The sequence below is a fragment of the Suricata suricatta genome, chromosome 15, assembly GCF_006229205.1.
Source record: "Suricata suricatta isolate VVHF042 chromosome 15, meerkat_22Aug2017_6uvM2_HiC, whole genome shotgun sequence".
NCBI lineage: Eukaryota > Metazoa > Chordata > Mammalia > Carnivora > Herpestidae > Suricata > Suricata suricatta.
The window spans coordinates 70,694,060-70,707,173 of NC_043714.1; the positions used below are offsets into that span (position 1 = coordinate 70,694,060).

At 48.6% G+C, this 13,114-nt stretch overlaps 1 non-coding gene across 1 annotated transcript; it reads right to left on the reverse strand.

Moving 5' to 3' along the window:
• Positions 1 to 1,090: 1,090 nt before the first annotated feature.
• Positions 1,091 to 1,177, reverse strand: LOC115279562. Its single transcript, XR_003903514.1, has one exon. It is a non-coding gene; the product is annotated as a small nucleolar RNA SNORD35 (small nucleolar RNA).
• Between the last annotated feature and the right edge of the window lie 11,937 nt (positions 1,178 to 13,114).

The following is a 13,114-nucleotide window of genomic DNA, read 5'->3' on the forward strand; positions in this document are numbered from 1 at the left end:
GGAATGACATATGGCCCTTCATAGGAAAGTGGATGGACCTTGAGGGTGTCATGCTGAGTGAAGTAAGCCAGGCAGAGAAGGACAGAAACCATATGTTTGCACTTATAGGTCTAGCAGGAAAACAAGAGAGACCTAATGGAGAACCAGGGGGAGCGGAGGAGGGAGAGAGAGTTGGGGAGAGAGAGGGATGCAGAACTTGAAAGACTATTGAAAGCTGAGAATGAACTGAGGGTTGGGGGGGAGGGGGTAGGGGGGAAGACAGGTGGTGGTGATGGTGGAGGGCACTTGAGGGGAAGAGCACTGGGTGTTGTATGGAAAACAATTTGACAATAAAATATTATGGGAAAAAAAAAGAAATAGAAAAATGAAGCAGGAGATTATGTCTGTAGTTCCTTCTGTGGTCCCTCGGCTGCTGGGGGCGGAGATGCTCAAGGGCATTCTGATTGTATTCGCTGGAAAGTCTGCTGCCTTTAAAGAAAATTTTTTTTAATGTTTATTTTGATAGAGTGAGTGGGGGAAGGGCAGAGAGAGAGGGAGAGAGAGAGAGAAGCCCAAGCAGGCTCCTCATTTCTGTGCAGAGCCCAGCTCGGGCTCAATCTCACAAATCATGAGATCATGACCTGAGCCGATCTCGGAGTTGAACGTTTAACCGACTGAGTCACTCAGGTGCCTCATCTGTTGCCTTTCTAACAGCAAGGCATGGGGCCCGCTTGCAAGATTTCTAACCCCTCCTCAGATGCCTCATTAAGTGCTAAGATGTACAAAGGTTTTCAGTTTTGTTTACTTAACTTATTTTTACAATTGAGGTCATTGACATGTCACACTGCATTGGGTAAGGCGCATAGTGCATATATGTAGATATTGAGAAATGATGACCACCATCCCCACATGTTTACGTAACATCCATCCCCACACGTGGTTACAATTTTCTTTTTTTTTTTCCCATGGGGGCAGGGGCGAAGTGAAGTTACAACCGCTTGGACCCAGGGTGGCTAAGGCCCAGGGCTGACGGACTGTCACAGTGGACCCCACTTTTCTCAGCCAGCATAAGCTAAAGATACACCTGCCCCTAAGGGCTCCCTGCTCCCTCCTTCTGGCATCAGCTGAGACATTGGCCTTGACAGCCCCACCCCCAGTGGCATCTGTAGACCATCAGGAGAAAGAGACATCATATGCAATTCTTTTTTCTTGTGGTGAGAACCTTTAAGATCCTCACTCTCTCTCTTTATTTATTTTGAGAGAGAGAGAGAGAGCAAGCAGGGGAGGGGCCTCTGTGCTGTCAGCACTGAGCCCGACTCAGGGCTTGACACAACAAGCCATGCGATCGTGACCTGAGCCAAAGTTGGATGCTTCACCAGCGGAGCCATCCAGGGCCCCTAAGATCAACTCTCTTAGCAACTTTCAAACATATAGTACATATTGTCAACCCTAGTCGTCAGGCTCGACCTTACATTCCCAGGACTTACTTATGTTAGAAGCAGAGGTTTGTATCTTTTGACTACCTTTATCCATTACAAAGGCTTTTTAATTTAATTTACTGTATCATTATACCCTAAGGCTCAAGGTATATAAGATAATACATATGCATGCACACATATACATATTATATGCATACATATATGAGCATATGTACAGGTATACGCATATGCACAATATACTTACATGCATATATGTTTCCAAATATATACATATATGTGTCTTATTAAGAATAAATATGCACATATATACATACACCTATACCTACAGATACACATATGCATATATATAACATACACCCCCCCACACCCATATACACATACAAATGCACACACATGTGTATATACACACATGCTGACACATACATGTGCACATGCAGACACACAAATACATGCACACATGTGTACACGACGCACATACACACACACACACATGCACACACATACACAGGCATAAGAACAGTATGTATTGGGAGTCACAGGTGCACGTCAGGTGCTCTAAGATGGCTCACCTGGGCTTCCAGACTCTCTCACTGTCTTTCAGGCCATCACCTGGTGAACCTGAGGCCCACCACAGGCTCCCTAGCTTCTGCTCAGCCCTCATTACCCCTTCCTCACGTGCTGCTGACCACCTCGGGGCCACAGATGTCGGAGGAAGGACAGTACGTGCCCCATCTTGGTCACCCCTGACTCTGCCCCATCTCTGGTCTACCCCTGAGCTGCGTGGGTGCTGGGGCCAGCAGGCAGCTGTTCCCTTTCCCCCAGGCATGAGGGGGCCAGAGCAAGACTGGTTAGCTCACACCTCTCTGCCCGCGCCCGCCCTTGGCTGAGTCCCAGGAGTCAGGGACCCTCTGAACCCCCTGCTGCATCTTCCCCCCTCCCCCCAAGCACACACCAAGTCACTGGATCCGAATTTAGCATCTGTTACTGGTTCTCTCTCTGGGAGATCTCTTGGCCTCCATTTCAATGGCTTACGGCAATCACACCTAGCAGAGATCTGGGGAGGGCTGGAGACAAAGAATGCAAGGTGCCAGGCATTGTGTGGCAGCAGGACAAATGAAGGGTGGCACTGCTGTCCCCATGTCACAGCTGAAGGAATGGAAGGGAGCGTACACACCCTGCATCACAGAGAGACTGAGCCGGTGGGACACTAGGGATCGACCTTGAGCTTGCCTGTCTGACTTGGAAACCTGGGGTTTTGTCCCTGTCTGGCCTCCGGGTGCAGTGGCAGAGCTGGGAGGGGCACCTGGCTCCTTTGGCCCCGGACCAAAGTCCTTTGAGACAGCCATTCCTCTCTGGGTTGAAACCAAAGTCAAGCTCAAAGCTTGCAGGCCCCAGGAAGCTGATGGTATCAGGGGCCAGAGAGCCCCGAAGAGCAAACCGGCATTGAGAACAGCCCCCGGGAGGGGAGGGAGCCCTGGCAGGCTGGGAGGCACACACCCCACCTTGAAATTAGGCAGCTGCTCCTCAGCCCTGCCCCGCGGGCTCACTGGGGGGTGGAGTGGGGGTCTGGGGTGTGGGGTGGAGGCCGTGCATGGGAAATTTTAGGTGAAATTTCCCAAGTGTCAGTGGAGAATTCAGGCAATGTGTGTGTGGCGCATGTCATACAGGCCAGAAGAAAACCACGCATGTTAGCAGACTCCTGCCTGCAAGCTTCCACTCGGCCTTACTCTATAAACCCTGTTATAATTTAAAGAAGGATCTGGGATAGATCATTTTTCCTCTGCAGATGAAGCTCACAAACCTATCTCAGCTACCGCAGACCTCTCCAGACCAGCTTCAAGCTCCTGATCAGGGATCAGACGCAAAAGCAGGCTGCGAGGTTCCTGAGAGAGGCTAGGTGAGGGGATGGGGGTTAGGGGGAGGCTCTGCCGGCCTCTGGGGCCCCACCTCACCCCCACACAGGGAGCCATTGGGTAGAGCCGTCTTCCTCTGATCTGGGCCCTCATCTGAGAGCACCAGGCCGGCCAGAGCGAAGGGAAGGCTGCGGGCTTGCGTCTGCAAAGTGCTTCAGTGGCACCGGGGGCAGGGGGGCGTCACGTGAAACAGTGGGGTTGCTTCTCGGAAATCATTGAGAATTTCAATACAGCAAGAGCAAAGCTTTAAACTGAGGCCAGCTCCCCTTCTCCTCCTCCTCTTCTTTTTTAATATTTATTTATTTATTTTTAATTTTTTAATGTTTATTTTATTTCTGAGAGAGAGAGAGAGTGAGAGTGCAAGGAGGGGAGGGTCAGAGAGAGAGATACAGAATCTGAAGACAGGCTTCAGGCTCTGAGCAAGCTGTCAGCACAGAACCTGATATGAGGCTCAAACCCACAAACCGCAAGATCCTGACCTGAGCCAAAGTCAGACGCTTAACCGACTGAGCCACCCAGGCGCCCCTTCGAAGTGCTGGGCCCTGTGTGGCTGTGTAGCCGTGCACCCACGCCGCCTGCCCTGGCACTCAGCATGGTTGGCTTACAGAAATGGCATTTGTTGAGCACCTACTACATGCCAGACTCCATTTTAAGTGCTTGGTAAGTTCTTATGTAATCCTCAAAGTGAATTCGCTCTTACTCCCATTTAACAGGTAAGGAAAATGAAGCACGCAGACAGGTTAGGTCGCTTGTCAAGGTCACACAGCTGGAGGGTGGCAGGCGGGATGTGGCTCAGGCAGCCTGGGCCCAAGCCCTGCCGTCATTATCCTCATCGTTGTGGTTCTCTCCTGAGCTCGAACAGGGAGCCGGGTCCGCGGGGACGGAGCACCCAGAGGCGCCGGGGCCAGGACCAGGAATCCCCCGCCCCGGAGCCTCCCCATCCAGGCCCAGGCCCAGGTGGCAGGACTGTCCTCCCAGACAAGCTGCCAGCGGGCTGCTGGGAGTTCTGGGAGCCGAAGAGGAAGGGAAGAGGGTTCAAATGAGGACACTCTCGCTGCTCATCAGCCCAGAGGCCTCTCTCCAGGGCTGAAAGCTCCAGAGCTTTATTCTTTGATCCAAACTGTGGGCCAGAGCAAAGCAACCCCGGGCAATTGCTCACCTTACAGCTCCGGGCTGACTCAGCACTCAGGGAGCCTGAGCTGGTAGCAGATGCTCCCGCCCTCGCTCTGGTGTCGGGTTTCCAGGGGATGGGGGGTGTCCTAGGACACAGGAGGCTGCCGAGTCCTCCAGAAACCAGACCTGGGCTTGCCTCTGCCTGGGGACAGAGGGGCCCTTTCTCAGAGGCTGCTTCTCCTGGTGGGAGCAAGCGGCATATGTGGTCTCATCGTCTTCAATTAATTCTATTTTTTAAATTTTTACTTATTTTTGAGAGAGACAGAGAGCGCACAAGCAAGGAAGGACAGAGAGAAAGGGAGACAGAGGATCCAAAGCGGGTTCTGCGCAGAGAGCCAGAAATGGGGCTCGAACTCACTAACCGTGAGATCATGACCTGAGCCAAAGTCGGACTCTCAACCGACTAAGCCCCCCAGGTGCTCTGGTCTCATCTTTTTCAAATAATCTCCTGAGTTTAAGATTCTAAATGGTAAGAGAAAGGATGAGGCATCCCTAACACTCATGAAAATATTAAAAACAAAGATAAAAAAAGTATCCTGATTTTAATGATTCTCTTAATGATGTCATTCTTCGTCCAGGAAATAACAATGTGATCAGTGGGGGTGGGATGATGACAATAATAATAATAGGGAGCCTATACGGAGCCCTTACAATGTCCCGGGCACTGCGCTAAGTACCTTACTCAAATTATCTGCGGCACACACGCCTACTTGCCACAGGTGTGATTCGGCTGCCCAAACCACGTCCGATCTTTCTTCAAGTCACACTAAACCACAGCATCGGCAATTTGCATTCACTTCATCTCCTTAATTGAACGTTTATGGCCGGATAATATAACCAAGGTGTGAGCGAGTGATAATTCATCCAGTTCCTCTGCTCAAGTTGGCTCTGGCCTGTTGGAAGGAGAGACAAGTGGAAGGGAAGGTGGGAAAAGGAGGCAGGGCTGGCTTGCTGACCAGCAGGCAGGCCCCGAGGCCCCCTCACCCACCGCATGTCCCTGCCACACCCCCACCAACCCCCGTCACCGGACTCCAGCCACATGACCCTTTTGGTCCTTCTTTGTTCCTGAATTTCTGTGTGCTCCTCCGGGCCTTTGCAAATGCTGTTCCACTGTTTCTCCCTTTTGCAGGGGTAAGACCCACTCATCCTTTAGACCCTCAGCTGAAATCCTCAAGGATCCTGGGACTCCCTGCTGGGCAGCTTTTTTTTTTTTCATGATGTCAAAGCCACTGCTGGACGTTCACTTAGGGTTTTGTTAATGCGTCTCATGTGTTAGATTCCTTAACCCACCAGGACTGTGCCCACTTCTATCTTACTCGTTATTGTTTACCATTGCATCCTTATCACCTAACGCATGGTGGGGACCCAACAAATGCTTCTGGAAAGAATGGATACATAGGAAGGCCTGTTCGGTTAGCAGGTGGATGTGGTGGTGTGAGCCGGACCCTAGTCCATACCTGGGGGAAAGGCCTAAGGTGTGGTGGACTCGGCTAGAGTGGGGCATGCGGAGATCAGCATATCTGCTACTATGCAGGTGGCTGGAGAGGCTAGGAGCTGAATCTGGGTGTTAGACTACCCTGGGCGTTCCCAGGCAGATGACAGGTGCTAGGCTAATGCCCCCCACCCCCCATGGACCCAGAGTTCTCTTCTGCCCCAAGCAAAAGCATGGCGTCCTCAAGGTCTGTACTAGGAGTTGGCAGACATTCTCCGTGGACTATCGTGGTCTTTGTGACCCACCTGGTCTCTGTTGCAACCTCTCACCTTTGCCTTTGTAACACAAAGGCAGCCATAGACAATGAGGGAAAGAAGGAGCAAGGCTGTGTTCCGATGAAACTTTATTTATGGACATTGAAATATGAATTTCACTTCATCTCACGTGTCACAAAATATTTTCTTTGGGTTTTTATCGTCTGGCACGTAAAAACATAGACACCACTCTTAGAGGTTGGGCTGTCTGAAAACAGGTGGCCTATTGGGTTTGGCTCCCGGGCTGTTGTTTACTGACCTCTGGTCTATACTCTTGTTCCAAATCCCAGGCTGTCTTCTCTCATTTGCAGAATGATGGCTGGGTACAAGTCCTCACTCGGTCCTTTATTCCTCATGTGAGGTGGGGAGCCGTGTTCCATCAACAGGTGCATGATGGCGATGTCAGACGTCATGCCGGGGTCTCTGTCACGCCTCCTCCAGGCAGTGGGGGCTCCGAAGCTCCATTCAGCTCTGAGCAAGACACTAAGGGTCAGAGTGGGACCAACGACACAGGCAGCTATACAGCGGGGGAAGTGGTCACCAGATCCCTGAACTGTGGGTGCCCCCAGGGGACTGGCCGACTCCCATTCATCTGCAAGTCTCTTATTCACCTTTGAACTGGATCTCAGCCACGTCCTCACTCACTCTTCCCGCCAGCAAAACCGCAAGGTTATGGGGAATCCATCCTTTCTTGTGCACACTTTGTTATCATGAAATGGGATTTATATACATGAAGGGTATGAAGATAAGGTGTGGAGTGGGGCCAGGGATGTGGACAGTGTTACATCACACTGGGTGTGGGTGGAAATCATAGAGCACAGTTGATTTTAAAGACCTAACCAACCTGTTCTTTCTTTTTTATAACCTCGTTCTCATAAATGATCCCAGTATGTACCCAACCCAGAAAGCGGGGTTTACCCTGGGCTCCATCCCTCTCTCCCACACGATTAATCACAGAGATCTGTGTATTTTGCCCAAGACCACGCTCCCTCCCCTAGTTCTGCTCAGCGCTCTGCTGTCACTCACTCGGGCCACACTTGGCCTCCTAAAATTATCTTCCTACAGTCCTCTGCCTGCTGCTAGCCAGAGTTTAAGTTGTGCTTTTCTTCCCACAAGAGAAAACCTGATCATATCACTTACCCAACATAAATTCCTTAATGGCTTTGAGTGATGAAAAAGTTCTGGAGATGGACATAAGGGTGGGTGTACAAGAGTGTGAGTGTGCTGAACGTCACAACTGCGCACTTACAGATGGTTAAAATGGTAGATTTTGTGTTATGTATATTTTACTACACGGTGGGTCCCATTGATCACAGAATGCCTGTGTAAGGCTTAGAGGGACCTCAGAGAAGCTCACATCCCCTGTGATGCAAATGTCAGTGCATAGTCCCGGATCTTGCTTAATGTAACCCTCACCAACCTGCCATTCACATTTGCATCTTCTTGTCTCCCTCTCATCTGCCTGATGCATATTTAATTTTTCTCTCTTTCCTTCTTCCAGAGCAAACTCAACCTTTAAGATCCAGGTCAATAAGGAACTCTGTCAGCCTTCCTTCAACATTTTGCCATTGACCTCCCTTCTTTTATGCAGGTAGAAATAAATGATTCCCTGTTTAATGATAATATTAGATACTAGACAGGGGGAAACACTCTTTGTAAGCTGTGGGTCAGATAAAAAGAACCACGAAGCTGTGTGGCAGCTACTCCATCTAGTAAGCGAAGAAGAAAGACCGCCTTTTTCTGCAGGCCCCCTCCCAGACTTCTCCCCGCTTCCCCCTTCGCACTTGAACCTTACTGGGAATTTTGAAATTGCCATCCTATTTTTTTCTTCTAGTTTTACCATACTCATTTGTTACCCCGAATGATACACAATTATTCAGCTGTACTTGATTTTGAGCTGCATATAATTGGAATTGATGAGGTTTTGGGGTGATGATGGGTCCGGAGGTGACAACTAAGGAAGAATTCTTGAAGACATCTTCGGTGAAAAAAGGTGATCTTGTTAAAGCAGGGGGACAGGACCCAAGGGCTGAAAGAGCTGCACGGAGGTAGAAAAGAATGGCCGGTTTTATACTATGGAGTCGGGAGGTGAGGTCAAAAGGGAGGCCTCCAGAGAGACTCTGATGTGCCAGAGGACTCCTAGGATACTGGAGGCCTGGCTACTGTAAAGCTAAGGTTGTTTTCCCTCTAGTGAGGCATTAACTTTAGGAAGGTAGAGAGTTCCTGGAGAAATGTTGGACTCTGTTGGCCTCAAGTATCTGTCAATGGGCTGTAGGTTATAAGGAAATTTAAATTTAACTGCCATTTCCTTCTTGTCTTTGTTCCCCACAGCACTATGGGGGATGGGGTGTTGGGTTCCAGCAAACCAAGTCTATAGGTTTCTGGAGATAAGGCTATTGATAAGATGGACCTTTTTTTTTTTTTTGTAATTTACTAAGATATTTGATAGAGACCCAGGTCCTGTGCGACTGTGATCTCTATCAGTTAGCCATTTGTTTTCTTTTCTTTCCTTTGTCCTTGGGCAGCCAGGAGTGCCTGAGGAATACCACATATATCCCACCTGGGGAGGGGGCTCCCTGCTGAAGGGGGCGGCACTAGCTTGCACTTTGTCCTCAGCCTCACCCACGCTCCCTCCTCAGACTCCTACTGTATTCACTGTGACTTGGTTTTTTCCCCTTGAAATGACTCTCACGAGATTCATTCACTCTTTTGCACTTTTCTGCAATCCCTTCATTTTCACTGCTGTATACTTTTCCATTGGTTGAATAAGGCACACTCGGTAATGGACATTTCAGGTATTTCCAGTTTTTACCATTAAAATTTGTGCGGATGTGGACAACACTACAGATTTCTTGGGGCAATCACACGATTCTCCAGACTCACACATCATCTCCAACCCCCCATCCACGATGCCAAATTTACGATCTGCAGTGATTTTATCACATTCCACTCTCCCCCTGCATGGGTCAGGAGGAAGGATCGCCCCATTTTCTCTCATCATTTACTGTCAGACTTTATAATTTTTGCTAATCTGGCAGTTGTGAAATGACATCTCATTATGGTTTTATTTTACGTCTCCCAGCTGATTAAGAGGATGTGTCTGTTTCCGTACGTTGATTGTTCATTCATTTTGCCTTTTCTATTGAATGGAATCTGTTTTGCCCATTATTCTACTGAGCTGTTTGTTCTTCTTGATTTGTAGGTGGTTGCATATCCCGAAAAGTAATTCATTGTCAATTTCATATGTACAAATATTTCTTCCTAGTTTTGGCTTATCTTTACGTCCTTTATGGCTTCTTTAGATAAATTGAAGCTCTTCAGTGTAATGTAGACAATTTTGTCTATTTTTTTTCTGAACTGTATGTGCTTTTGTGTCTTGTTTAATAAATCCCTTCCTAGTTTAAGGCTGTAGAGACACTCTTCTATGCAACCCTTTAAATAATATCTAGTTTTACCTTTAACCTCATAGTATTGGGCTCCTGAAATTGATATCTGTAATTAATGTAACAAGGGCATCCTCGTGAAAACATTTTCCTCTGTGGATGACAATTATCCCAGAATCTAGTCTTTCCCTTTGGTCAGTTATCAGGTTTTCATAGATCTAGATCCTGGTACTGGGTTCTCTGCTCAGTCCCGATGACTACCCTGTGTCCACACCACACTGTTTTCATTCTTAGAACTTGATGCCAAATCTAGAGATCCCGTAAAGTAAGTTGTATCACTGATTCTTCCTCTGGAATGTCTCAGCTATTTCTGTTTCTTTGGTTTTTCAGTTATATTTCATAATCAGCATGTCAAATTCCACCAAAAAAACCCCACTTTGTCATGATTTGAAGTATATGATTCTGAGTCATGTTCTCATAATGTTTTATATAATGCACATAAATTCATAAATCCACATACACTTACTTATTCACAGAATACAGGACATCTAATCCACAGTGACCCATGCATAGCAAGTTTCTCATGTGAGTCAATGAATAAATAAATGAATGAATGAATGATCAAAGTCCTCTCTTCAGCAGAGATTCACTCTTAGGTAAAACCCCAAATGAATAACAGGCGAATTGTTCATCTTTCAAAAAGATCCTTCATTCCATACAAGATGAAGGGATGGAGTATTTGTCATTATCTGAGCACGTACTATGTGCCTGGAATGATGCCAGAAAGAAAGGGACAGGAAGCCATTTTGGAATCTTGTAAAAAGTCAAGCTCCCTTAGTATTTTGAAAGTAAGATGCAATTTTCAAAAAATAGTGTCCATAACCATCTTCTCAGGACCATGTGGCTTGTGGAAGTCTCTTCCTCAGGCTTCCGTATGTGTGGGCTTTGTGAATTACTGCCGGTGCTGACTTGCTGGACACTCTGTGTTTGTGACCAAGACTTTCCAAAGCTGGAAGCGTCAATCAACAATGCTCACAAAAGACCACGTGGTTTCCCACTTTACTGGTACACATAAAAGAGCCACTCCCTTCCAGGAAGCTGGTCTTTCTTTGCCTGGGAGATCTTAGTAGAAAACACACACGCAAACAACTTAAAGAAAACTGGGGAGGGGGCAGGATTTACCTATTGAGTTTTAAACTCACTCGTAGAGCAGTTTGACATAGAGACTTCCCTTGGCAAACAAGGCATCTTCTGCTGAAAGGCACCTTGAACAAAAGTCACACCTTAGGCTTCCCTTCCCAAGCTTGAAGATCCCCCTGCCTGCTGGGCAGCTGATGGACAATCTGACCTCTGGAGTAGACAGAGCCGTCATCTGCCATGGGAATGGAGATGATCAGGTGTGGCAGATGAGCAGGCTCACCTCCAATGAGGTCATACAGTGGGGATGGGATGACCTACTGGGAAACACTTCCGGTAGACGTCCTGGAAATCCTAGATCATTTGTCCAGTCACTCAGCAAACAAGGGACAGATAGTGAGTGCTTTGGGTGGGCATGGAGGCAAGGAGACCTAGACTTCTGCAGGAGATCTGACCCACCCTCCCCCCAGGACAATCCCTTGGACTGCTCAGTTCCTGTCCTCACAGAGGCTTGGGCGCATGTCCTCAGGGCTCCCACTGGCTTTTTCCCGGAAATTTAGGAAGGGATGAAAATTCAGCAGGATGTGCTGTAGTCCCCAGCCCGGCAGCTGGTCCTCAGGCAATAAAAGACAATCCCCATCCCCTCCCCCAATGCTCCTTCTAGATCCCCTTCACCCCCAGCCAGCACCTCGGTCATAGTCATTTACCTGCTGGGTGACCCAGAGCCTCATCTCTGCAGGGTCCCAAGCTGGAGTCACCATGTTCTGCTCACATCAAGGCTGCTGCACTTCTAGTTAAAATAAGGAAAATTGGGTCAGGGTTCAAGGACCCAAATGATCAAGCAGATGCTCCCTGACCATTTGTGTGGCAGCAACACAGCCTCTCTCCCCCCACCCCACCCCTGCATCGGTCCGTAATTCTGGCCAAAATGGTTCCTGCTCTTTTTGCCCAGCCGGACCCTTGGCAGCAAGAACCATAGCTTGTCAGTCAACAGCCTCGCTTGGAGGACTGCCCTGGCTGAGAAGTGCCACTGAGCCCAAGGTCGTGCCTACTGCCGGGAAGAGTCTGCACCTAATGACTGATTAGCAGTGAGGTACAAAGGCTCGTTTTCACTTCTCATCTCCCGGAAGCTCTGCAGGGCCACCCCTGCTTCAGAGCTCCCGGGGGGGGGGGGCGGGGGAGGAGGGGGGCGCTGTCCGAACCTTTGTCAGGACGCAGTCATAGCTCAGGGGCTCCCTGGGCCCCAGTCCTGCTTCCGTCTCACAGACACACATTTGTTCTCCTTTCAGAGAAGGCTCAGTGGTAGCAATATATTCCTGGAACAACTCACCAATTCATTTGTTCATCCATTTATTCATCTACTAACTTATGCTGCAGTTGCTTTTTAAAAAAGGTTTTAAGTTTATTTATTTTGAAAGAGAGCATGGGCGGGAGGAGCCAAAAGAGAGGGAGAGAGAGAATCTCAAGCAGACTCTGTGTGGTCAGCGCAGAGCCCAATGCAGAGCTTGATCTCATGAATCATGAGATCAAGACCTGAGCTGAAATCAAGAGTCAGACACACAACTGACTGAGCCCCTCAGGTGCCCTGCAGTTACTCTTTAGGTGCCTTTTGTGTATCAGGCTCTACACTGTACACTGGAGGAATTAAATTGTAAGAACAGCCTTCTGAAGGAGAAAGACATGTAAAGAGAGGAGTTAAACCGTGATGTGACAAAGCTCTAGCAAAGTCATGCATAGAAACTGTAAGAGCCTAGAAGGGGAGATGTTCACCTGCCTGGAGGAGGACGGTCTCCGATGGGGCATTGTAGGTGGGGTGTGCCGGAGGACTAGGAGTTCGCCAATCGAACAGGGCTTTTAGCTCAGGCGTCCTCCTCTCTGAACAGGCTAAGGAAATGCAGGATATGATCACAGCAAGACCAGCGGCCTGGAGGGGCCCACTTGTGTTCTTTGGTGTAATTTCCCATCATGTTCCTAAGACGGGCTCTGGGGATACTCAGATAGAGAAAACAACACCTCTCAGGGGGTCTAGGAGGAGGGTGCCAAAGAAAGAGCCCCGGGGATGACAGACATAGGAGAAGGTGCTCGAGAACCAGGCTGTCTAGAAAGTCATTATGAGCTTTTAAGTAAATTCTCAGTTAGAATTATTCTAATGGCTTTAATAAGTCTGCAGTTTGGAGCTATGCTGTTGCTATGTGTCAGCTGCTGGAAGACGTGGTGAATCTGGCCAATTTCTCACTCCACGGAGGTTGAGACCTCTTATCATAAGTAAACCCAAGTCAGACCCCAAGGCACAGCTCACGGCCCCCAACTCCCAGAGTTATCTGCCCTGGACTCCACACCTCTG